The sequence below is a fragment of the Phyllobates terribilis genome, unplaced genomic scaffold, assembly GCF_046119375.1.
Source record: "Phyllobates terribilis strain yellow unplaced genomic scaffold, ASM4611937v1 Scaffold_5__5_contigs__length_657084704, whole genome shotgun sequence".
Classification (NCBI taxonomy): domain Eukaryota; kingdom Metazoa; phylum Chordata; class Amphibia; order Anura; family Dendrobatidae; genus Phyllobates; species Phyllobates terribilis.
Genome location: NW_027362765.1, coordinates 55,186,554 through 55,209,170, shown reverse-complemented (window position 1 = coordinate 55,209,170; position 22,617 = coordinate 55,186,554). Strand labels below are relative to the sequence as shown.

Here is a 22,617-nt window from a genome sequence, read left to right as displayed (position 1 = left end):
CGTGACCTCCTGCCTGTCTACCCCGAGACTGTCCCCGTCACTTGCCGTGACCACCTGCCTGTCTTCCCCGAGACTGTCCCCGTCACTTGCCGTGACCACCTGCCTGTCTACCCCGAGACTGTCCCCGTCACTTGCCGTGACCACCTGCCTGTCCACCCCGAGAATGTCCCCGTCACTTGCCGTGACCACCTGCCTGTCTACCCAGAGACTGTCCCCGTCACTTGCCGTGACCACCTGCTTGCCTTCCCTGGGAGTCACCCGCTTCCTTACAAGGACTTCCCCTTTGTATTGCAGCTCAGAGGTTCCACCTCCGGATCCGTTACACACAAACAAGACATCATCAGGGAACATAGTCTGTGGTCACTGTCACAACATCTATCCTTACCCTGAAATGAAGTGTCAATAGTGACGTCCGTTTCAGGGTCTAGGCTAGAACCTGTGCTACTCTGAGCATTTGCCAATTGCCAATTCCAATGTATTCTCAGTAGGAGTTCCCTAATCACTGTGTGGTTTTACTTTTCAAGGCGCCGTAACAGTGCGCTTCCTCGCCGATTCTAATGGGAAGTGCTGAGTCGGCAAGAGAGCGCACTGTTAGTGCACATTGTAAAGGAGAGAATGTGGAAAGCTGAGACCAGTCCTGCCCCCGAAGCAGTGACTGACTGGGGTACAGACCTTGCAGTCTTCCGCACATACACTTATGGCTGCCTGCGGTTAATATCAGACCTACATGCTATATTTCTATCCAGATGGGGGCGGATATGATGTTATAGTTTTCAGTATCAACCTGTTATATACCTTAGAGTTTACAAGTAACATGTCTACTTACATGGTGTAGGGTTTATTAGTGAAAGATATCTAAATTTAAACTTTAGAACAAGCTGTTGTATAGATACACTGTTTCTAGTTATTATACGTATCTATATAATACATATGCAAAAAAAAAAAAAAAGGGTATGTACGTATAAGTGGCTGTGTGGGTAGGTATGTAGGTGTGTATGTATATATATATATGTATTTATATACTTTAAATATAAATGAGTATGGACAGATAATTAAATTTGGTTCTCTTTTTAGTGGGTCCTTTAGGTTACTTATAATTTGGCAGTAGTAGTAACGTTCGGTGGCTTCCAAAGAACATTTCCTTATTTTCAATTCTCAGGGGTACCCATCTCATGTATGGCCCCCTGGTGTGGAGGGGTAACCATCTCAGGTATGGCCCCATGGTGTAGAGGGGTAACCATCTCAGGTATGGCCCCCTACGGTGGAGTTATAACCATCTGAGGTATGGCCCCCTGGGGTGGAGGGGTAAACATCTCAGGTATGGCCCCCTGGGGTGGAGGGGTAAACATCTCAGGTATGGGTAAAGTCCCTGGGGTCAGGACAATCATGATTTGCATGTCTACAGAATAAATTGACTCCTACAAGCCAGAAACACCGGCTGGCGGGGAGAACGGAAAGAGGTAGATATGTTTGCCAATACAATCAGTAGCTTCAAGGACCCTCTCTGTTTTACATGTGACTTGATAATTCTGAAGTACGGATTGTAACTGTTTATACTAACCAACTCCTGTTTCTTTCAAGGTTCTCATCGGTATAAGACAATAATCGAGAGCATTAACACAAACAGCAATGTATCTAATCTGGGTGCTCTTGAGTCGGTGGGAGCGACCAAGGGTAATCAAGTGCATCAACACAATGGGCAGTATGCCTATCCCTGATGCCCTGGAGCCAGTGTGAGCGGCTAAAGGAAAAATCTCATCAAGCGAGCTACAAACTTAGAGCAATACGTGTCTAATATGGATGCCTTTTGCAGCGTCATGTCACGGCAGCTGGTGTGATCGGGTCTTTGCTTTAGGGTCCTTGAAGTTGGTTATAAATTTGTATGGGAGTGCCAACAGGACATGGATCCCTCGGTTATAATTGGTATTTGGGTCTGGTGATTTATGGGACTTACGACAAAGGAATGTCGAGTCCCAGGTGTAGCGGTTTTAACCGTTTCTGAACCCCTTTTTGAGGGGGTTCATGGTGCTCCTGAGCTTGAGGATTGCGTCTGGGAATAAATGCATTGAGGTCACCAGACTCTTCTTAGCTTCAAGGATCCTAACACGAGCGGGCAACCTCCCTCCTTTTTCACAGATGCCAATGAATAATCAACTGGACTAAGGTCTCAGGGAAATTGGATGCGCGCGACCTGCAGGACCTATGGTCACGTGACTGTGGGGAAAGACGAAAGCAGCTGTGGCCTGGCCTGTCAACAAGGGCCTGGGAAGAGCAATAGAGCACTGCGGACGGAGATGGACCGGGCAGCGGGAGAGGTAACATACCCTCCTTTTCCCCCACCGGCCAGCTAGTTGCATACAGGGTTTTATAGCTACCCCTCTCCCCACCCCCCATTGGGGTTCACCCAGGGTTTTGTCGCCCCCACATCGTCCTCCTTGCCTGCTAATCTCACGCAGGCTTTTGTAGCCCCCTCTTCATCCCCCTTGCGTACTAATCTCACGCAGGCTCTCGTAGCCCCCTCTTTGTCCCCCCTGCCGGTGAGTCTCATGCAGGTTTTTGTAGCCCCCTCTTCGTCCCCCATGCCTGCTAGCCTCACACAGCCCCCCCGGGCTTACCCAAGACCTGCCCAGCACCTCGGCCCCCTGGGAATTTCCACTCCTCTACCCTTCGACGGCAGCGGGAGATTCCGGCATCACAGCGGGACTGACAGGACGGCCAACAGAGGATGACCGTGACAGATGGCTGGATGCTGGAATTTCAGTCGGTGTGGCGGCACCGTCCATGCGGCCCGGTTCTCCTCCACTGGTTTGGATAATTGGTCACTCCTACGTCCACTGGGGCGCATTGTGAGCAGCCGTGCGACAAGATGGAAGGCAACTTCACATCTCAAGGGACAAAGCCGCTAAATGCTGGCTGGGTTTTAGGGGGATGGGGTGGAACAAGGTATTGCAGGAGGTAAATACGTTTGTTTAGATCGCCCCCCGCACATACAGCTGTTACACATGGGGGTAATGACTTAGGGATTCGGCCATGTAGGAAACTAATTAGAGATGTCAGGCACGATTTTTCATGGCGTCGGGCATCTTTCCCGGGGATGATAACAGTCTGGTCAGAGATTGTTGCTCACAAGAGTTGGTGAAACGCCTGGTCAATAGAGTCTGAATAGAGCACGGAGGAAAGTGAACAGGGCAGCTTTGAGATTTGTTTCCGAAAACGAGGGAGTATCAATTCGGCATTTTGGCTTGGAAAGGGGGGTCTCGAGTACTTAAGGTGTCAAGTACTCTCGTTGTTGCATGCTTAGGGTCCTTGAAGTTGGTTATAAATTGGTATGGAAGTGTTCACAGGACATGGATCTCTCGGTTATATGTGTGATACTGGGGTCGGGTGATTTGTGGGACTCACGGCAAAGGAATGTCGAGTCCCGGGTGTGGCGTTTGAAATCCCTTTTGAATCCCCCGTTTCTAGGGGTTTGTGGTGCTCCCGAGCTTGAGGTGCACGGCTGGGAGTTAGTGGAGTTGTGTCATTGGGATCACCAGACCCTTCTTAGCTTCAAGAATCTTAACGCGTCTTTATGTATATATAAAAATATAACACGTTGTTTATTATTGCGGTAATAAAAGGCCAATGTGGCCAATTACATCTAACGTCATGAGTTCCCTAATTACTGTGTTTAATTACTTTTCAAGGCGCCATGACAGTGTGCTCCCTCGCCGATTTTAATGGGAAGCTCTGAGCCGGCAAGAGAGCACACTGTTAGTGCACATTGTAAAGGAGAGAACGTGGAAAGCAGAGACCAGCCCTGCTCCCGAAGCAGACATGCCCCCTCTTGCTGGCTTGTCACTTCCTATTAGAGCTGGCAGAAGAGCACACGGTCACTGCATATTGAAAAGGGCCCATTTTCTCTCCTTATTTCCCATGCAGGAAAAGTATTAAGTACAATTGCAAGTTTTTATGCCATTTGCTTTTAAAAAAATTGTCTAAACCAGGGCGTGAATGCTGATGGTTTCTTAAGCCTTATTTCAATGTCCCATAAACCTCATATATGTTTTTCAAAGGTTTTATGGACTGATGAGATGAGTGACGTTTTAAGGACCAGATGGATAGTCTTGTGAATGGAACATCAAAGGGCACAGACATCTGCTTCAAATCAGACATGAGCAAGATGGAGGCGGGGTACTACTAGGGGCTGGGATTATTAAAAATGAACTAGTTGGACTTTTTCAGGTTGAAGATGGACTTAAAATCAACTCCCAAACCTTCTGGCAGTATTTAGAAGACACTTTCTTCAAGCAGTGGTACAGGAAAAAGTCTGCATCTTTCAAGAAAACCATGATTTTTCTGAAGACTGTGGGGACCCCCAACCAAACCCAGACGACCAGCCCCCCTACCGCCACCCCTTCCTTAACAATACAATAATGTAACTCTTACAACTGGATGGGTGAGGATCAGTCACAGCTTTAATAACACTTTAACTCATTCCATTAGAAAGGCATTTTATTTCCAAAAATAATTCCGCTTGTTGCAGCATGCCCTGTGTCTCCACACCGGCAAGTTGGCCAACAAGAATAACTTTCCAACATGTCCTTTCTATTTCCAGGCCACGGAGGATCCTGCATACTCGTAGGCAGGACTCCGACCCCCACCCATCATTATTAACGCTTGTTCCACTCCGTTCTGGAGTCCTGACAGGAAAATGTCCAGTCCAATATCCGTTAAATGAACACCATCGGGCCTTAGCAGGCCTGTTTTATCTCCTTCCAGCTCTCGGTGTTTTATCACTACACCACCTCTTTCCTTTACAAATTTTGCCATCCGAATATTTATTAGCTTCCTTGTCCGTTCGATGGCCGTGATGTCTCGCGCACCTTGCCATACAGCTCTCGGCACAATCTCTGACCATACTATGGTTAGTTTACTAAAAAATGCTCTGAAGCGCTCAGTGTCTAGCTTCATTATTGCCATTAGTTCTGCACTTTTGTAATGACCGAGGTCGTTTCCCCCGGCGTGTATAACTAAAATGACCGGACCTGATGCTTCTTTACCAATGTCGATTACCTCCATTAGTACCTGTGGCCATCGCAGGCCTCCAATACCTCTCTAGTTGAAATGTGTTATGAAACCCTATATTCCTCCCGCCTGGGCGGACTTTCGCCCTTTTTTCTGCCCAATATATATACGAGTGGCCTATCACCCACACTGTTGGCTTATCGTCACCTGTAAAAGAAACAAACCACATTAGGATAACAAGTCCGGTCTTATGTATCTCGCAAAACACGCGGATCGCCATCTTCCTATCCTCTGAACTTCCGTCTCTGACAGTCCTGCTCGAGCTGCTTCCGTGGCTGCGCCTATGTGGAATGAGTGTGTCCCGTAATCTTTGGGGTGGTACCCTGCTGATGTTAGGCATTTATTAAATATAGCTTGGAACTGGTATCTTGATAATGGAGTTCCGTCAATGTGTGATAGGAAGAAATAACTTTGTGGCCTGATGGCTGTATATGTTTTTACTATTGTTACCGGACACAGTATACTGTTAGTGGGTTGTAAAAGCACCCAAGTGCCCCTGCCCGCTGGGTCCGTTTTGGATTTGCGTATACGTAGGCGTATTGCATTATTGGCTATGACTACGTCCTGGTGTAATAAGCCTCCACTGGTGGTGATTTTGGATCGAGGGACTAATTCGCTTATGCGTAGCGCCCCAAAGAAGGCGATCGCAAATGCAGTAGACAGTAGTGTTGCTTCAAATTGTGAGTGGCATGTTAATGGTGTTAGGGATATTATTTTTGAGAGCAGATTTAGTGACATGGGACGTCTGCACTCCTGACTTGGCTCACGTCTTTTCCATCCTTTTAAGGCTTGCCTGATGATGAATCTTTTTGTCACATCTCCCCAATTCAGTAGTTGGAAATGAAATGCCACTCCAGTCAGCCACCGCTGCGCTGACGCCCCTGATATGCCCCTCATCATTAGCTGGTGGAGAAATTCTATGGTTACATCTAGTCTGGCTTGTTCACATAGGTCAACCCGTCTGCCTGCTACTAGTCGTGTCCAGTCTTCCCATTCCTTACCGTATGCTTGCCACGGTGACGGGGCGACTGATGCTCTGATTAATGGCATCAGCTGTTCGCCACTATATCCCATAGGGAGGGTGGGCGTTGGGAAGGAGCTCTCTGAAAACCTGCCAATTGAATTGTGATAAAGCGTTAGCAACAACGTTAGACCCCTCAGCATCAAGGCTAGCGCGAACCCATATATTGTGTTTTAGGCACAGGAATGCTAGCCGGCGTAGTAGGCCTAGCACTGGGAGAGACGATGATGCCATCTTATTAAGGCAGTGCGCTAGGCTGGTGTTATTTGTTTTGAAGCGTATATTTTTGTTAGCTAGGTACGTGCTCCATATTTCTATGGCTACCATTATTGGGAAGAGTTCCAGGAGTTTTTTGTTAACCCTTGTTTAGTCCAATATGGAGGCCATAAGCCCGTGCACCACTGGTTATCTAGTATCGCTGCATATCCGCCGGCTTCTGCTGCCCCCGTGAATAATCTTAGTTCAATGTTGGACTGTTTTGCTGACATAAATAACGTGTGACCATTGAATGATTGTAAGAAGGTTTTCCACACCTCTAAGTCCGCCCGAAGCTGCCTGGTGATTCTGATTCTATGACTCGGTTTTAATGCACGTTTTGTTGCAAGGGATAAACGACGAGAAAAAACCCTTCCGACTGGCATCGCCCGGCTCGCAAACACGAGGAGGCCTAGTAACACTTGCATCTGCTGTAGTGTTACCTTCCGTACCGCGCAAAATCCCTCGATCTGGTGTAATGTTTTTTGTATTTTTTTCCGTTGGGAGGCGGAACAACCTTGCTGTGGTGTCGATTTCGATGCCTAAAAATGATAGCTTTGTTGTGGGGCCTATGGTTTTTGTTGGACATAATGGGACTCCGAACCGTCGAGAGATGTTTGTGAATTCGTTAAGTAATGATTGGCATTGATTTGAGTCTTTTGGTCCGACGAATAGGAAGTCATCTAGGTAATGTGTGATGGAGCTATTGCCGGTTTCGTACCTCAACACTCATTCTAGGAAGGAACTGAATAGTTCGAAGTAATAACAAGATATTGAACAACCCATTGGGAGGCAAGTGTCGTAGAAGTATTCATTGTCCACTTGGCATCCCAGCAGGTGGTAGCAATCTGGATGCACCGGTAGTAGGCAAAAGGCGGATTCTATGTCGGATTTAGCGAGGAGCGCTCCGGGCCCCGCATCGCGTACTAACATTACTGCTCTGTCGAACGACGCGTAGGAGACCGAGGCGTCTTCAGACGTAATACCGTCATTCACAGACTCTCCTTTTGGGTAAGATAAATGATGGATAAGCCAGAATGAACCTGGCTCTTTTTTGGGGATTATTCCCAGAGGGGAAACTCTTAGGTTACTGAATGGTGGTGTTGGGAAAGGGCCCGCCACTCTGCCTAGAGCTACTTCTTTTTGTATTTTTTGCCTAAGTATTTCAGGGTGTTCTTTTGCAGATTTAAGGTTATTTGCAAAGGTGGGCGATTTATTACGTTTGAAAGGGATGAAAAAACCGTATGTGAAACCAAAACGTAACTGCCCCGCCGCGTCTTTCTTAGGATATTGGTCTAGCCAGGGGTCCATCACGCTTACGCTCACCGGGGTCCTTGGATTCTGACTGTGGGAGTTTAATTGATAATTTGCTTCCGGGACGAGAACATCTTGCTGCGGGGTGGGCTGCTCCACAGGCTGAACATTCATGTTTGTATCTGCATAAGGCGTAGAAACGACAGTGTCCCTCACTGTACTGCCAGCAGGCCCCGGGTCTACGTACAACCACTGAATTTTGGCCTGGTGTTGCCGGTTGTCCAGTAGCCGTTGTTGGAAGGGGATGTTTCTGTGACAGCATTAATCGCAACCATACGTCTGTAGCTTTTACCCCCCAGCCTAGCTGTGGTTGCAGGGCCAACCGCCTCCGGAACTCTTCATCGTAGCGCCACCATGCTGGACCGCCGTGGGCTTTGTATGAGTTATACACCATATCCTGGTATATGAATAGTTCCGAGCAGCGCTCCGGATGCTTTTGGCCCATGATGCAACCCAGCACAGAAAACGCCTGTAACCAGTTATTCATTGTCTTTGCGACCTTTTGTCTGTTTCTGTCGAATGGTCGGTCGGCTACCCTTTTCCCTTTGTCTATAGTATGTTGGTCAGCGGTTACTAGTGACCAAATGTCGATGTAGTCATTATTTCATATTTTAATTCTGGTCTCCTCGTCTATGTGTGAGCCTAATGGGCTAATCCCGCAAAAGAATGCGTCCTTGTGTACGCTGGCTAATGGGGGAGTTGTTTTAGAAGAATTATGTATTGCGCCTGGTGGCGCGGATAGTTTTTCGACTATGGCCATTTCAGTTATACTTATATTGCACTCACCCATTTATGCGGCTGGAGGAGGGACTCCAAAGTTTGGAGGGACTCCGACACCAGTCTCGCTCGGGGTGAGCGGCGTGCCTCTGCTCGTAGACCTGCGTGAAATCGATGCATCGTGCAGGCTGTAAGCTCTGGAGGGTGCCCTTGTATCATTTCTGTCCCCCGAAGGACGGGATCGGTGCAAGCGGCTGTGGTTTGACGATGCGCCCGACATCTCTGATGCGGAGGATGGTGAGCGCCACCTTGAGGATCGTGACCTGTGACCCCTCCTGTTAGATGCTGATCTCCGCTTTGCTTGTGACGACCACTTCCTTTGCCAGTGACTCGTGTGCGATGATGTAGATCTGTCGGAGGAGGAACTACATCGAGTTTGCCTGGAGTCTCTGTGTCCCTGACGGTGTATGTGGGGTTCTGCGCAGTATACATGTGTCCCGCCGGGATGTGGCGGTGCTATTTGTGTCCAGCTAGAGGGCGATGGTATATCGGTGTCAGGCACGTGCGTCGCTGCGTTATTAAAGGGGTATATGGAGGAGGCAAGGATGGGCTCTGAAGTGTTCATGCTCCGCATAGTGTCTATCAGGGGGGTATTGATCATGTGACTGGGCGCTGGATGGGCTGCGGTGATTACACGGGCAGCCATGTCCCATGGATGTGTAGTGTCACGAGTTCTGTTCTGGGAACTTTTTCTTTTATTTTTAATAGGGGCTTTTCTGAGGGGGGGTGTTTGGGGGGGAGGCAGAGCACAGCCCCCGGCAGAGAATTCCTGTCTGGAGCTCTGCTCTGTCACAGCCCCTGATATGTGTTGTGGGGGGGGGACTGAGTACTGTTTGGAGGTCCGCTTTTTCTGTGAGGCTGCGGGGTGCTATGCCGAAAGCGCTCTGGAGGGCGGGAGTGCCGGCTGGACCTCCGCTCTCCAGGGCGCTGATCGGGGGGATGTGGGACAGGATTGATATTGGGGGTGGGGAACAATGGGCTCTGTGCCGTCTCCAGAGCCGGCGGTGGGCAGGAGCCCTGAATCTGCTCTGCGCCCGCCGCCGACCCTGCAGACAGCACACCTTTCACTCTGGGACCAGCAAAGAAAGGGAGGAAGGTGGGATGTCCCGGTGTTTATGTATCCATGGGACGGCTTGTAGCCGTCCCTTTCGCTTCATTGGATCCTTCCGGGGGCTTCAGGATCACTGGTCAGTAAGGGGCAGCGAAGGGGGGGTCACCAATCGCCATGGCCCAGGGAGGGGCCACCACAGTCAGTGACTCCCTCCTTATTTAGTATGGAGTCTATCAGGACAATACTCCATTGCAAGCAACAAAGTCTCAACTGCTTGGCTGCCTGTAAAGGCAGGCCTTAAAGATGAAAAAAATAAGGACACTGGCCCTTTACAGTTAAGGAAAACAGTGACCTCTCTGATTAGTGTCTGGGAGGCTGTGGTTGGTGCTGCCCAAAAAATTGATTGACAACAGATTAGGAAACTGAAAGACTCTATGGATGAGTCCACGGCTTGACTGTTATTGAAAAGAAGGGTGGCTATATTGGTCATTGATATATTTTTAAATGTCAGAAATGTATTTTGAACATTTTGAGTTGTTTGGTTGTTTTTCTTACTGTAACAGATGAAAAATTTACATTTTTCTTTTAGTTGCCTAATAATTATGCTCACAGTGTACGTAAAGATATTTGCTTGTACTGCGGTGTTCTGTATTATCTTGGTGAATCTTCTGCTTCACATCTTGGAATTTTCTATGTTGCATTTTGTCTCCTGTCTTCTTCGGCTGGCTATGACGCTTCTTTTGCACTGTATGATCCATTTTTAACCTTGTCTGTCTGATGGAATAAAGTAAATATATATTTATACTTAAGCAAGAATATATACAGTACCTCCGGCACTACAAAATATGCATAAAAATTCTTGACCAGTGTAACAAAACCAAACCAACATTTCGGCTTACACCTTTTTCAAGGTTATCTATACAGAGAGAACAAAATATAATAGATGTAAATATCAATGGTGGTTCTAGCATAAATATAGAGAATACCATGAACAATGAGACCAATAAAGAAATGCTGTCAATATAATGAAAAATCTTCATCTATAAATACAGTTCACGGAAGTAATTGTAGATGAATAATGAATAATCTGAAAGAAATGAAAATATATCACAAAAATTATATTAGTCTATGAACTATCAGGATACCGGTGACCTCAGGTAATGTTCATATTTCCAAGTGAAAAAAAGTGCCCCAGATAAGAGAGAGCCCAGGTCCAAAGAAAGACCATGTGTGTCCTTACTTAAATGAATGGCCGTGCCTCATAGAAAAAAAGAGAAGGAAGACGTACCATAGGGATGATATAAATCTCAGAGAAGTGAGATCGCTTACCCGGCCCATAGAGGAAGTAAAACAACCGTGCATGCGCAGGCTGCGTCGCTTGCGTTCCACCATCACTATGGGTGCCACCGCTGGGAAATCATAGAAGGGCGCATGCGTGGTGTATAGCTGGCGTTCAACCATATATAGCGGTGTGACAATACCATTTAAAAGGCGTCTGCACTATGTAATATGGAGACAAGGAAAGGAGAACCACCAAATGTCAGGTACAAAAATCAATTAGACATTAGCTATATGAAAAACCTTTATTGACGGGATGGTTATAGTGGTAATACAGACACAAGATAGTCCGCAAACACAATAGTACAAATACAACATCAATGTAATCAATAAACATGGATCACAGAAAACTTAGTATACAACAATTGCAACGAGTATGTCAAAGCCAATCTAGCAAATATGAAAATGATGGCAATGTATGGTGCCCGAATGATGCATAAGGTGACAAAAAATCAACACCTCCGTACACGCGCGGCTCCGCACTCCTCGTACACGCGCGGCTCCGCTCCATACACCTCGTACACATGCGGCTCCGCTCCGTACTCCTCGTACACACACGGCTCCGCTCCGTACACCTCGTACACATGCGGCTCCGCTCCGTACTCCTCGTACACACACGGCTCCGCTCCGTACACCTCGTACACATGCGGCTCCGCTCCGTACTCCTCGTACACGCGCGGCTCCGCTCCGTACACCTCGTACACACACGGCTCCGCTCCGTACACCTCGTACACACACGGCTCCGCTCCGTACTCCTCGTACACGCGGCTCCGCTCCGTACACCTCGTACACACGCGGCTCCGCTCCGTACACCTCGTACACACGCGGCTCCGCTCCGTACACCTCGTACACGCGCGGCTCCGCTCCGTACACCTCGTACACACGCGGCTCTGCTCCGTACACCTCGTACACACGCGGCTCCGCTACATCCACACTGTAAACCCCTCCTGACCCCACACATAACCTTCACCTCATCCAGCACCATGACAACCAGCACAGCAGAGTCCTGCATCCACTGAGGCCCCTGATCATGTGACCCCTGACTCCTCCCCTCCTGTGACCTCATCACAGGTCCTGTGCGCACAGAACAGCCATATATGTGGTGGTGGCTCTGCAGGTGGAGGTATGTGGAGATCCCCCATTACTGGGCGCAGGGGACATTAACCCCTCCATTCCCGGAGATAGTGCCCCCTTCCCCCAGTTCTGCCATGTGTATATGTACAGTAATATAACGCTGGATGTGCTCATGTATACAGGGGGCATTAACCCCTCCATTCCCGGAGATAGTGCCCCCTCCCCCCAGTTCTGCCATGTGTATATGTACAGTAATATAACGCTGGATGTGCTCATGTATACAGGGGGCATTAACCCCTCCATTCCTGGAGATAGTGCCCCCTTCCCCCAGTTCTGCCATGTGTATATGTACAGTAATATAACGCTGGATGTGCTCATGTATATAGGGGACATTAACCCCTCCATTCCCGGAGATAGTGCCCCCCCCCTCCCCCAGTTCTGCCATGTGTATATGTACAGTAATATAACGCTGGATGTGCTCATGTATACAGGGGACATTAACCCCTCCATTCCCGGAGATAGTGCCCCCTCCCCCCAGTTCTGCCATGTGTATATGTACAGTAATATAACGCTGGTTGTGCTCATGTATACAGGGGGCATTAACCCCTCCATTCCCGGAGATAGTGCCCCCTTCCCCCAGTTCTGCTATGTGTATATGTACAGTAATATAACGCTGGATGTGCTCATGTATACAGGGGGCATTAACCCCTCCATTCCCGGAGATAGTGCCCCCTTCCCCCAGTTCTGCTATGTGTATATGTACAGTAATATAACGCTGGATGTGCTCATGTATACAGGGGACATTAACCCCTCCATTCCCGGAGATAGTGCCCCCTCCCCCCAGTTCTGCCATGTGTATATGTACAGTAATATAACGCTGGTTGTCCTCATGTATACAGGGGACATTAACCCCTCCATTCCTGGAGATAGTGCCCCCTTCCCCAGTTCTGCCATGTGTATATGTACAGTAATATAACGCTGGATGTGCTCATGTATACAGGGGGCATTAACCCCTCCATTCCTGGAGATAGTGCCCCCTTCCCCCAGTTCTGCCATGTGTATATGTACAGTAATATAACGCTGGATGTGCTCATGTATACAGGGGTCATTAACCCCTCCATTCCTGGAGATAGTGCCCCCTTCCCCCAGTTCTGCCATGTGTATATGCACAGTAATATAACGCTGGATGTGATCATGTATACCGGGGACATTAACCCCTCCATTCCCGGAGATAGTGCCCTCTTCCCCCAGTTCTGTCATGTGTATATGTACAGTAATATAACGCTGGATGTGCTCATGTATACAGGGGACATTAACCTCTCCATTCCCGGAGATAGTACCCCCTTCCCCCAGTTCTGCCATGTGTATATGTACAGTAATATAACGCTGGATGTGCTCATGTATACAGGGGGCATTAACCCCTCCATTCCCAGAGATAGTGCCCCTTCCCCCACTTCTGCCATGTGTATATGTACAGTAATATAACTCTGGATGTGCTCATGTATACAGGGGGCATTAACCCCTCCATTCCCGGAGATAGTGCCCCCTTCCCCCAGTTCTGCCATGTGTATTTGTACAGTAATATAACTCTGGATGTGCTCATGTATACAGGGGGCATTAACCCCTCCATTCCCGGAGATAGTGCCCTCTTCCCCCAGTTCTGCCATCTGTATATGTACAGTAATATAACGCTGGTTGTCCTCATGTATACAGGGGACATTAACCCCTCCATTCCCGGAGATAGTGCCCCCTTCCCCCAGTTCTGCCATGTGTATATGTACAGTAATATAACTCTGGATGTGCTCATGTATACAGGGGGCATTAACCCCTCCATTCCCGGAGATAGTGCCCTCTTCCCCCAGTTCTGCCATCTGTATATGTACAGTAATATAACGCTGGTTGTCCTCATGTATACAGGGGGCATTAACCCCTCCATTCCCGGAGATAGTGCCCCCTTCCCCCAGTTCTGCCATGTGTATTTGTACAGTAATATAACTCTGGATGTGCTCATGTATACAGGGGGCATTAACCCCTCCATTCCCGGAGATAGTGCCCTCTTCCCCCAGTTCTGCCATCTGTATATGTACAGTAATATAACGCTGGATGTGCTCATGTATACAGGGGACATTAACCCCTCCATTCCTGGAGATAGTGCCCCCCTCCCCCCAGTTCTGCCATGTGTATATGTACAGTAATATAACGCTGGATGTGCTCATGTATACAGGGGACATTAACCCCTCCATTCCCGGAGATAGTGCCCCCTCCCCCCAGTTCTGCCATGTGTATATGTACAGTAATATAACGCTGGTTGTGCTCATGTATACAGGGGGCATTAACCCCTCCATTCCCGGAGATAGTGCCCCCTTCCCCCAGTTCTGCTATGTGTATATGTACAGTAATATAACGCTGGATGTGCTCATGTATACAGGGGGCATTAACCCCTCCATTCCCGGAGATAGTGCCCCCTTCCCCCAGTTCTACCATGTGTATATGTACAGTAATATAACGCTGGATGTGCTCATGTATACAGGGGACATTAACCCCTCCATTCCCGGAGATAGTGCCCCCTCCCCCCAGTTCTGCCATGTGTATATGTACAGTAATATAACGCTGGTTGTCCTCATGTATACAGGGGACATTAACCCCTCCATTCCCGGAGATAGTGCCCCCTTCCCCCAGTTCTGCCATGTGTATATGTACAGTAATATAACGTTGGTTGTCCTCATGTATACAGGGGACATTAACCCCTCCATTCCTGGAGATAGTGCCCCCTTCCCCAGTTCTGCCATGTGTATATGTACAGTAATATAACGCTGGATGTGCTCATGTATACAGGGGGCATTAACCCCTCCATTCCTGGAGATAGTGCCCCCTTCCCCCAGTTCTGCCATGTGTATATGTACAGTAATATAACGCTGGATGTGCTCATGTATACAGGGGGCATTAACCCCTCCATTCCTGGAGATAGTGCCCCCTTCCCCCAGTTCTGCCATGTGTATATGTACAGTAATATAACGCTGGATGTGCTCATGTATACAGGGGGCATTAACCCCTCCATTCCTGGAGATAGTGCCCCCTTCCCCCAGTTCTGCCATGTGTATATGTACAGTAATATAACGCTGGATGTGCTCATGTATACAGGGGGCATTAACCCCTCCATTCCCAGAGATAGTGCCCCTTCCCCCACTTCTGCCATGTGTATATGTACAGTAATATAACTCTGGATGTGCTCATGTATACAGGGGGCATTAACCCCTCCATTCCCGGAGATAGTGCCCCCTTCCCCCAGTTCTGCCATGTGTATTTGTACAGTAATATAACTCTGGATGTGCTCATGTATACAGGGGGCATTAACCCCTCCATTCCCGGAGATAGTGCCCTCTTCCCCCAGTTCTGCCATCTGTATATGTACAGTAATATAACGCTGGTTGTCCGCATGTATACAGGGGACATTAACCCCTCCATTCCCGGAGATAGTGCCCCCTTCCCCCAGTTCTGCCATGTGTATATGTACAGTAATATAACTCTGGATGTGCTCATGTATACAGGGGGCATTAACCCCTCCATTCCCGGAGATAGTGCCCTCTTCCCCCAGTTCTGCCATCTGTATATGTACAGTAATATAACGCTGGTTGTCCTCATGTATACAGGGGACATTAACCCCTCCATTCCCGGAGATAGTGCCCCCTTCCCCCAGTTCTGCCATGTGTATATGTACAGTAATATAACGCTGGTTGTCCTCATGTATACAGGGGACATTAACCCCTCCATTCCTGGAGATAGTGCCCCCTTCCCCAGTTCTGCCATGTGTATATGTACAGTAATATAACGCTGGATGTGCTCATGTATACAGGGGGCATTAACCCCTCCATTCCTGGAGATAGTGCCCCCTTCCCCCAGTTCTGCCATGTGTATATGTACAGTAATATAACGCTGGATGTGCTCATGTATACAGGGGTCATTAACCTCTCCATTCCCGGAGATAGTACCCCCTTCCCCCAGTTCTGCCATGTGTATATGTACAGTAATATAACGCTGGATGTGCTCATGTATACAGGGGGCATTAACCCCTCCATTCCCAGAGATAGTGCCCCTTCCCCCACTTCTGCCATGTGTATATGTACAGTAATATAACTCTGGATGTGCTCATGTATACAGGGGGCATTAACCCCTCCATTCCCGGAGATAGTGCCCCCTTCCCCCAGTTCTGCCATGTGTATTTGTACAGTAATATAACGCTGGATGTCCTCATGTATACAGGGGTCATTAACCCCTTCATTCCTGGAGATAGTGCCCCCTTCCCCCAGTTCTGCCATGTGTATATGTACAGTAATATAATGCTGGATGTGCTCATGTATACAGGGGGCATTAACCCCTCCATTCCCAGAGACAGTGCCCCCTTCCCCCAGTTCTGCTATGTGTATATTGTAAGGTAGCACTATTCAACATGCTGAGGGGTACTCGCTTCACCGGGTCAATTAAAGCACACATGCAGCGTTCCGGTAATATGAAGTCCAGCAGTTTATTACACATCATAAACCGCACATAACATAGTCCATCTCAGTGGCTCGCAGGAATGTTACACATGTATCCCAGAGCCCTTTGAGTGGCAGCTATGCCCGCTTGGCTTCAAATACAGACTTCTGCAAGGTACAGCAACAATATTCACTTATAGCGCCGATTTATCTTTGCCGGGGCTCAGCTGCTTCTGTCAGCTGGGTTCTGCCACTGCTGTGACTTTAAGGCTCCCAGACATAGTCTCCAAGCCACGTGCCTTCCAAGGCTACTGGTATCTCAGACACAGGGATCCAGACTAGTGGAGTCCCAGACACAGGGACCAGGCTTCTTGCCTCACCAGGCCTCTCTCTCCTCCGTTTCAAAACCACCAGGATTTGTATATCCTTTTGTGCACACAGGACCTGTGATGATGTCACAGTCATGTGATCAGTCACCTGAGGGGGAGGTAAATGGTCAGCCAGAACACACCCCCTGGACATTTTAGAAATACCGCAAGCCGCTGCATTACAATATGTACAGTAATATAATGCTAGATGTGCTCATGTATACAGGGGACATTAACCCCTCCATTCCCGGAGATAGTGCCCCCTTCCCCCAGTTCTGCCATGTGTATATGTACAGTAATTAGTGTTGAGCATTCCGATACTGAAATATCGGGTATCGGAATTCCGATACTTAATTCCGATACTTTTGCAATATCGTATACTGGAATCGGAAGTTCCCATAATGCAATGAGCCAGTTTCATTTTATTCAGCCAATGAGGATCCTAAGAAGTGTGGGCACATCCTGTTAGGCATGTAGGCATCTTAAATAATGGCATGTCTGTGATTGGCTGCTGAAATGATGTCATGATGCACTATAAAAGCCGCCGCTGCCATTTTGAGCTCACTCTGCTGTGAATTCAGTTAGGGATAGGACGCTGTTGTTCTGAGGGACAGTTTTAGCTACCTATTTAGTCTATTCTGCTTTACCCAAGCTACTTTATAAATCGCTGTGCCTTGCAGCGCTAGTGCACAGTTCTCTGTGCTGTTCACCGCTTTCTGCAAGGTCTGTGTGTGTGAGTGCAGCTCACCCTGTAGTGTGTGCTTCAACCACGTCTGGGTGTAGTGCACTCAGTGTGTGTCACTGCCTCATACATGGTCCTTTTTTGCCAATTCATAATTTTTCCTGATATCTCCTATTAGTGTGGTGGTTCCATCCGTATTCAGCTAAATTGGTTCCAAACACACTATATAGGAGTAGATAGAGAAATTTTTTTGGTCTTGCAGCGCTAGTGCACAGTGCTCTGCATCTGTACTGTTCACGGCTGTCTGCAAGGTCTGGTGTGTGAGTGCAGCTCACCCTGTAGTGTGTGCTTCAACCCCGTCTGGTTGTAGTGCACTCAGTGTGTGTCACTGCCTCATACATTGTCCTTTTTTGCCAATTCATAATTTTTCCTGATTTCTCCTATTAGTGTGGTGGCTCCATCCGTATTCAGCTAAATTGGTTCCAAACATACTATATAGGAGTAGTTAGAGGAGCCTTTCTGCAGCATTGGGCCCTGCAGCCCCAGCCAGATTAGTATTAGCCTATTTTTTGTAGCCTCATCTATTGCATTGTAGGTTACCTTCCTACATTGTAATAGCTACAAAAAGTTTGTGATACTATCGGTATTACATCTTTAGGCACATCCAGTGTCTTTTTGTGACAAAAAAAAACTAAATGAAGTTCACCAAACACTCCACTTTACAGTTGTGTAGGCCACATTAGCTCATATTAAAGTCTAGTCCACACTTTATAAAATTAGTGTTTCTTATACCTGTTAGCAGCTGTTCAGGAATAAGCACACTAAGCCCTTAGTACTTTTCTGCCTATCTTTATCAGTCTACCAAGGTGAAGAAGGCAGGGAGTAAGGCATGTGGGCGTGGGCGTGGAGATTCTGCAGGGAGAGGACGTGAGGATTCTGTGCCTGCAGGGAGAGGACGTGGGGATTCTGTGCCTGCTGCGGGCACCAGTGACTCAGCATCCCCCAGTTTTACCAGGGAACAGTCCTTTATGCGCAGCTTTGTAGGAGCTAGCCGTACCCCACTGCTGCGGGAGGACCAAATTGAAGCCGTTGTCGGATGGATGGCAGCTAACGCATCGACTTCAATTAGTTCCAGATCCTCTCAGGTCCTGAGCACTGAAGAGCACCCATCTGTCTCTTCACCACCTGCCAAATTGCCCAGGCAGTCAGAGAGCCCTGGACAGGAGCCATCTCTACGTCTGTTCTCTGAATCTCTTGGCTTGGAAAGAGGGGGCCAGCCAAGCAGAATTCGAGAATTTGAAGAAGAGGTAGTATGCAGTGATGCGCAACCGCTTTGTCTCTCTGAATCTGAAGAGGTGGGTGGGCCAGTGCCTATGGTCAGCAGCACACCTCAGTACGCATCTGATGATGAGACTCAGGTGCCACTTTCTGGTGCGTACTGTGCTTTCGAGACTACCCAGGAGAAGCAGTTGTTTGAAGAGGGTGGTGTAGATGATGAGGTCCTTGACCCATCATGGCGTGAGGGACAGGAAGGTGGTGGGAGCAGCTCTGAGGAAGAGATTCCCCGAACAGCCCAAAAAGGAGGGAGAGGGAGGGGGCAGACTTGGTTGCCTGTAGCCTCCACTTCGGCACCCATTAGGAGTATGGCTCTTCCAAAATCCAAAGCGGGCACTCCCAAGACTTGCAGTGCCTGGTCCTTTTTTGACACAGTTGCAGATGACATTTGCTTTGTCAAATGCAAGCTGTGTAATCAAGGTGAAAAGAGGGAAAAGTGTCAGCAACCTCAATACCACAAATATGTGGAAACGTGCGGACCAAGCACATGGTGGAGTTACAAAAACACACTGAAAACCTAGGCCAACCTACAGCGCCACCTACCACCTCTTCAGCTCGTGTTGTAGCCTCTTCCTGCAGCTCACACACAGCTGGTTCGGCTTCCTCACAGGATCGCCATGGAAGAATCTCTGGCACTGTTGTACAGAGACACAGTGTAATTCCACCCACAGCACCACTTTCCCAGTCATCCTCACACTCCCAGGCCAGTCTACAGCCAACGTTAGCACAGGCATGGGAGAAAAGGTGCCCATACTCGGCAAACCACCCCCGAGCACAGGCTCTGAATGCTGGCATTGCTAAACTACTGGCCTTGAAATGCTATCATTCAGGCTGGTGGAGACTGACACATTCCGTAACTTTATGGCATTGGCAGTCCCACAATACAACGTGCCCAGCCGCTTTTATTTCAGCAGGCAAGCCGTCCCTGCCCTGCAACATCATGTGGAGGGAAAAATTAAACATGCGCTACAAAACGCCGTCAGTAGCAAGGTCCACCTGACCACCGATGCGTGGACCAGTAAGCATGGACAGGGACGATACCTTTCCCTCACTGCCCATTGGGTAAATGTTGTGGAGCCGGGTACAGATCTTGAGAGTGGCGCTGTACGTGTTCTGCCAACTCCAAGGATTGCAGGAATCCAGTCTGTACACATTGACTCCTCCTCATACTCCAGTTCCTCTGAATCAGCGCTGCAGGAGCCGTCACGGTCTACCTCCACATCGACCCGTGAACGGTTGGTTACCTGTTATGATGACCGATATGAGCACAGCCGTGGCCAAACATCAACAGGCCGTATTAAAATTAATTTCTTTGGGGAATCGAAGCCACACAGCGCAGGAGCTCTGGAATGCCATCAAGCAGCAGAGCGACGTGTGGTTTGTGCCAGCAAATCTCCAGCCAGGCATGGTAGTGTGTGACAATGGCTGAAATCTGGTGGCAGCTCTGGGCCTAGGCAACCTCACTCACATCCCATGTCTGGCACATGTGCTCAACTTGGTCGTGCAGAGTTTTTTGAGGGACTATCCGGCTCTTGATGCACTGCTTCACAAGGTCCGCATAGAGTGCGCTCACTTGCGGCGTTCCAGCAACGCAAGATCACGCATTGCAGCTCTGCAGCGCCGATTACGTCTTCCGGAACATCGCATCATATGTGACCTACCCACCAGGTGGAATTCAACGTTACATATGTTGGAGAGGTTGTGTGAGCAGCAGGCTGCAGTAATGGAGTACCAGCTGCAGCAGGCGCAAACAAGTCGCAGTGCACGCCGTTCACACTTCACCACCACTGAGTGGGCCTCTATGAAGGACATTTGCCACGTTTTGCGTGCCTTCGATTATTCCACGCGGATGGCGAGTGCAGATGATACACTAGTCAGCATGACTATCCCCCTTATCTGCCTGCTTGAAAAAACACTGCAAGCACTAAGGGACGAGGTTTTGGAAGAGGTGGAGGATGAGGAGTCACAAATGCCATCTGCTTCTCTACAGTCTGCGCAACGTGGTTCCTCACAAAGGCCTAGGCAGGGGACACTTTGTGAGGAGGATGTGGAGGAGTCAATGGATGAGGAAGACATCTGTCCAGAGGAGGGAGGTACACAATGCTCTAGTAGTCAGTATCTAGAGCGAGGGTGGGGTGATGCAGAGCAGGCAGAGATCACGCCTCAAGCAGGGGACAGCGTTTCTTGGCCAGTTGGCAGTCTGCAGCACATGGTTGATTTCATGCTGCAGTGCCTGAGAAACGACCGCCGCATCGCCCACATTCTCAACACCGCTGATTATTGGATGTCCACCCTCCTAGATCCTCGCTACCGGGACAACTTACAAAGCCTCATAACACCGTTGAACCGGGAGCGTAAAATGCGGGAGTACCAAGACGCACTGGTGCATTCCATCATGTTCTCCATTCCAACCGAGAGCAGTGCTGCTAGTGCTTTACAAAGCTGCTCAGTGCGTCAAGGCAGTGGAGGAAGCTCTGCACAAAGAGGGAGCAGAAGCAGCGCCTCAGCACAAGGCAAGACCAGTATGGCCGAAATGTGGCAAAGTTTTGTGTCCCCGCCGCCACAAATGTCTACACCATCACAGACGGCTCCAGTCAGCAGGAGGCAACGTTTCCGTCAGATGGTGACAGACTACATGTCTTGCCCTCTTAGTGTACTCCCAGACGGCTCTTCTCCCTTCAAGTTTTGGGTCTGTAAGCTGGATACATGGCCAGAGCTTAGTCAGTATGCATTGGAGGTGCTAGCTTGCCCTGCTGCTAGTGTATTATCGGAACGCGTCTTTAGTGCCGCAGGTGGTGTACTAACAGACCGTCGCATGCGACTATCCTCCGATAACGTTGACCCGCTTACTTTTCTCAAAATGAACAAGGCCTGGATCTCTCATGAATTTGCCAGTCCTCTTCCAGAATAAATAATTGGTTGGCAACAGTATCCAGGTCTCCTGTTGTGTTCATGTTTCTACCACCTAAACTGTAATCCCTGAGCTCCAACACTGCCAGTTGGCGCTCGGAAGTGCCGTCTGCACAGTCAACACTTGCTGCCGTGTTTTTGGGGTTCAGTAACGTCAGCTGTTCCCCTGCTGTGCGGACCGCAATTTCTCCTGCTCTGTCCACATTCTCACTACTACAGATTTTAAAGTTGCTCCAATTACACCTCTGGCTCCTCTGTTTTCAGTATTATCCCTGAGCTCCAACACCGCCAGTTGGCGCTCGGAAGTGCCGTCTGCACAGTCAACACTTGCTGCCGTGTTATTGGGGTTCAGTAACGTCAGCTGTTCCCCTGCTGTGCGGACAGCAATTTCTCCTGCTCTGTCCACATTCTCACTACTACCGATTTTAAAGTTGCTCCAATTACACCTCTGGCTCCTCTGTTTTCAGTATTATCCCTGAGCTCCAACACCGCCAGTTGGCGCTCGGAAGTGCCGTCTGCACAGTCAACACTTGCTGCCGTGTTATTGGGGTTCAGTAACGTCAGCTGTTCCCCTGCTGTGCGGACGGCAATTTCTCCTGCTCTGTCCACATTCTCACTACTACAGATTTTAAAGTTGCTCCAATTTCACCTCTGGCTCCTCTGTTTTCAGTATTATCCCTGAGCTCCAACACCGCCAGTTGGCGCTCGGAAGTGCCGTCTGCACAGTCAACACTTGCTGCCGTGTTATTGGGGTTCAGTAACTTCAGCTGTTCCCCTGCTGTGTGTCCGGCAATTTCTCCTGCTCTGTCCACATTCTCACTACTACAGATTTTAAAGTTGCTCCAATTACACCTCTGGCTCCTCTGTTTTCAGTATTATCCCTGAGCTCCAACACCGCCAGCTGGCGCTCGGAAGTGCCGTCTGCACAGTCAACACTTGCTGCCGAGTTA

The 22,617-nt window shown here is 48.8% G+C and overlaps 1 protein-coding gene and 1 long non-coding RNA gene across 4 annotated transcripts in view; one reads left to right on the top strand and one right to left on the bottom strand.

Moving 5' to 3' along the window:
- Positions 1 to 4,461: 4,461 nt before the first annotated feature.
- Positions 4,462 to 11,890, bottom strand: LOC141271963 (uncharacterized). 3 transcript variants are annotated; one of them, XR_012321952.1, is made up of 6 exons: positions 11,794 to 11,890; positions 10,815 to 10,980; positions 10,096 to 10,259; positions 8,444 to 8,784; positions 6,069 to 6,178; positions 4,474 to 5,214 (listed from the first exon to the last, which is right to left on the bottom strand). It is a non-coding gene; the product is annotated as an uncharacterized lncRNA (long non-coding RNA). The 3 variants fall into 3 exon arrangements; XR_012321951.1 differs by having other exon boundaries at positions 4,462 to 5,214; positions 8,444 to 10,259; XR_012321953.1 differs by having other exon boundaries at positions 4,462 to 5,214; positions 8,444 to 10,259; positions 10,815 to 10,985; positions 11,794 to 11,872.
- LOC141271958 (uncharacterized) overlaps positions 11,854 to 22,617 on the top strand; it is a 29,221-nt gene continuing 18,457 nt past the window's right edge. Inside the window, exon 1 of the mRNA XM_073682211.1 lies at positions 11,854 to 11,946. The gene's annotated coding sequence lies outside the window, so the exon portion shown is untranslated. The remainder of the gene's footprint in view (positions 11,947 to 22,617) is intronic.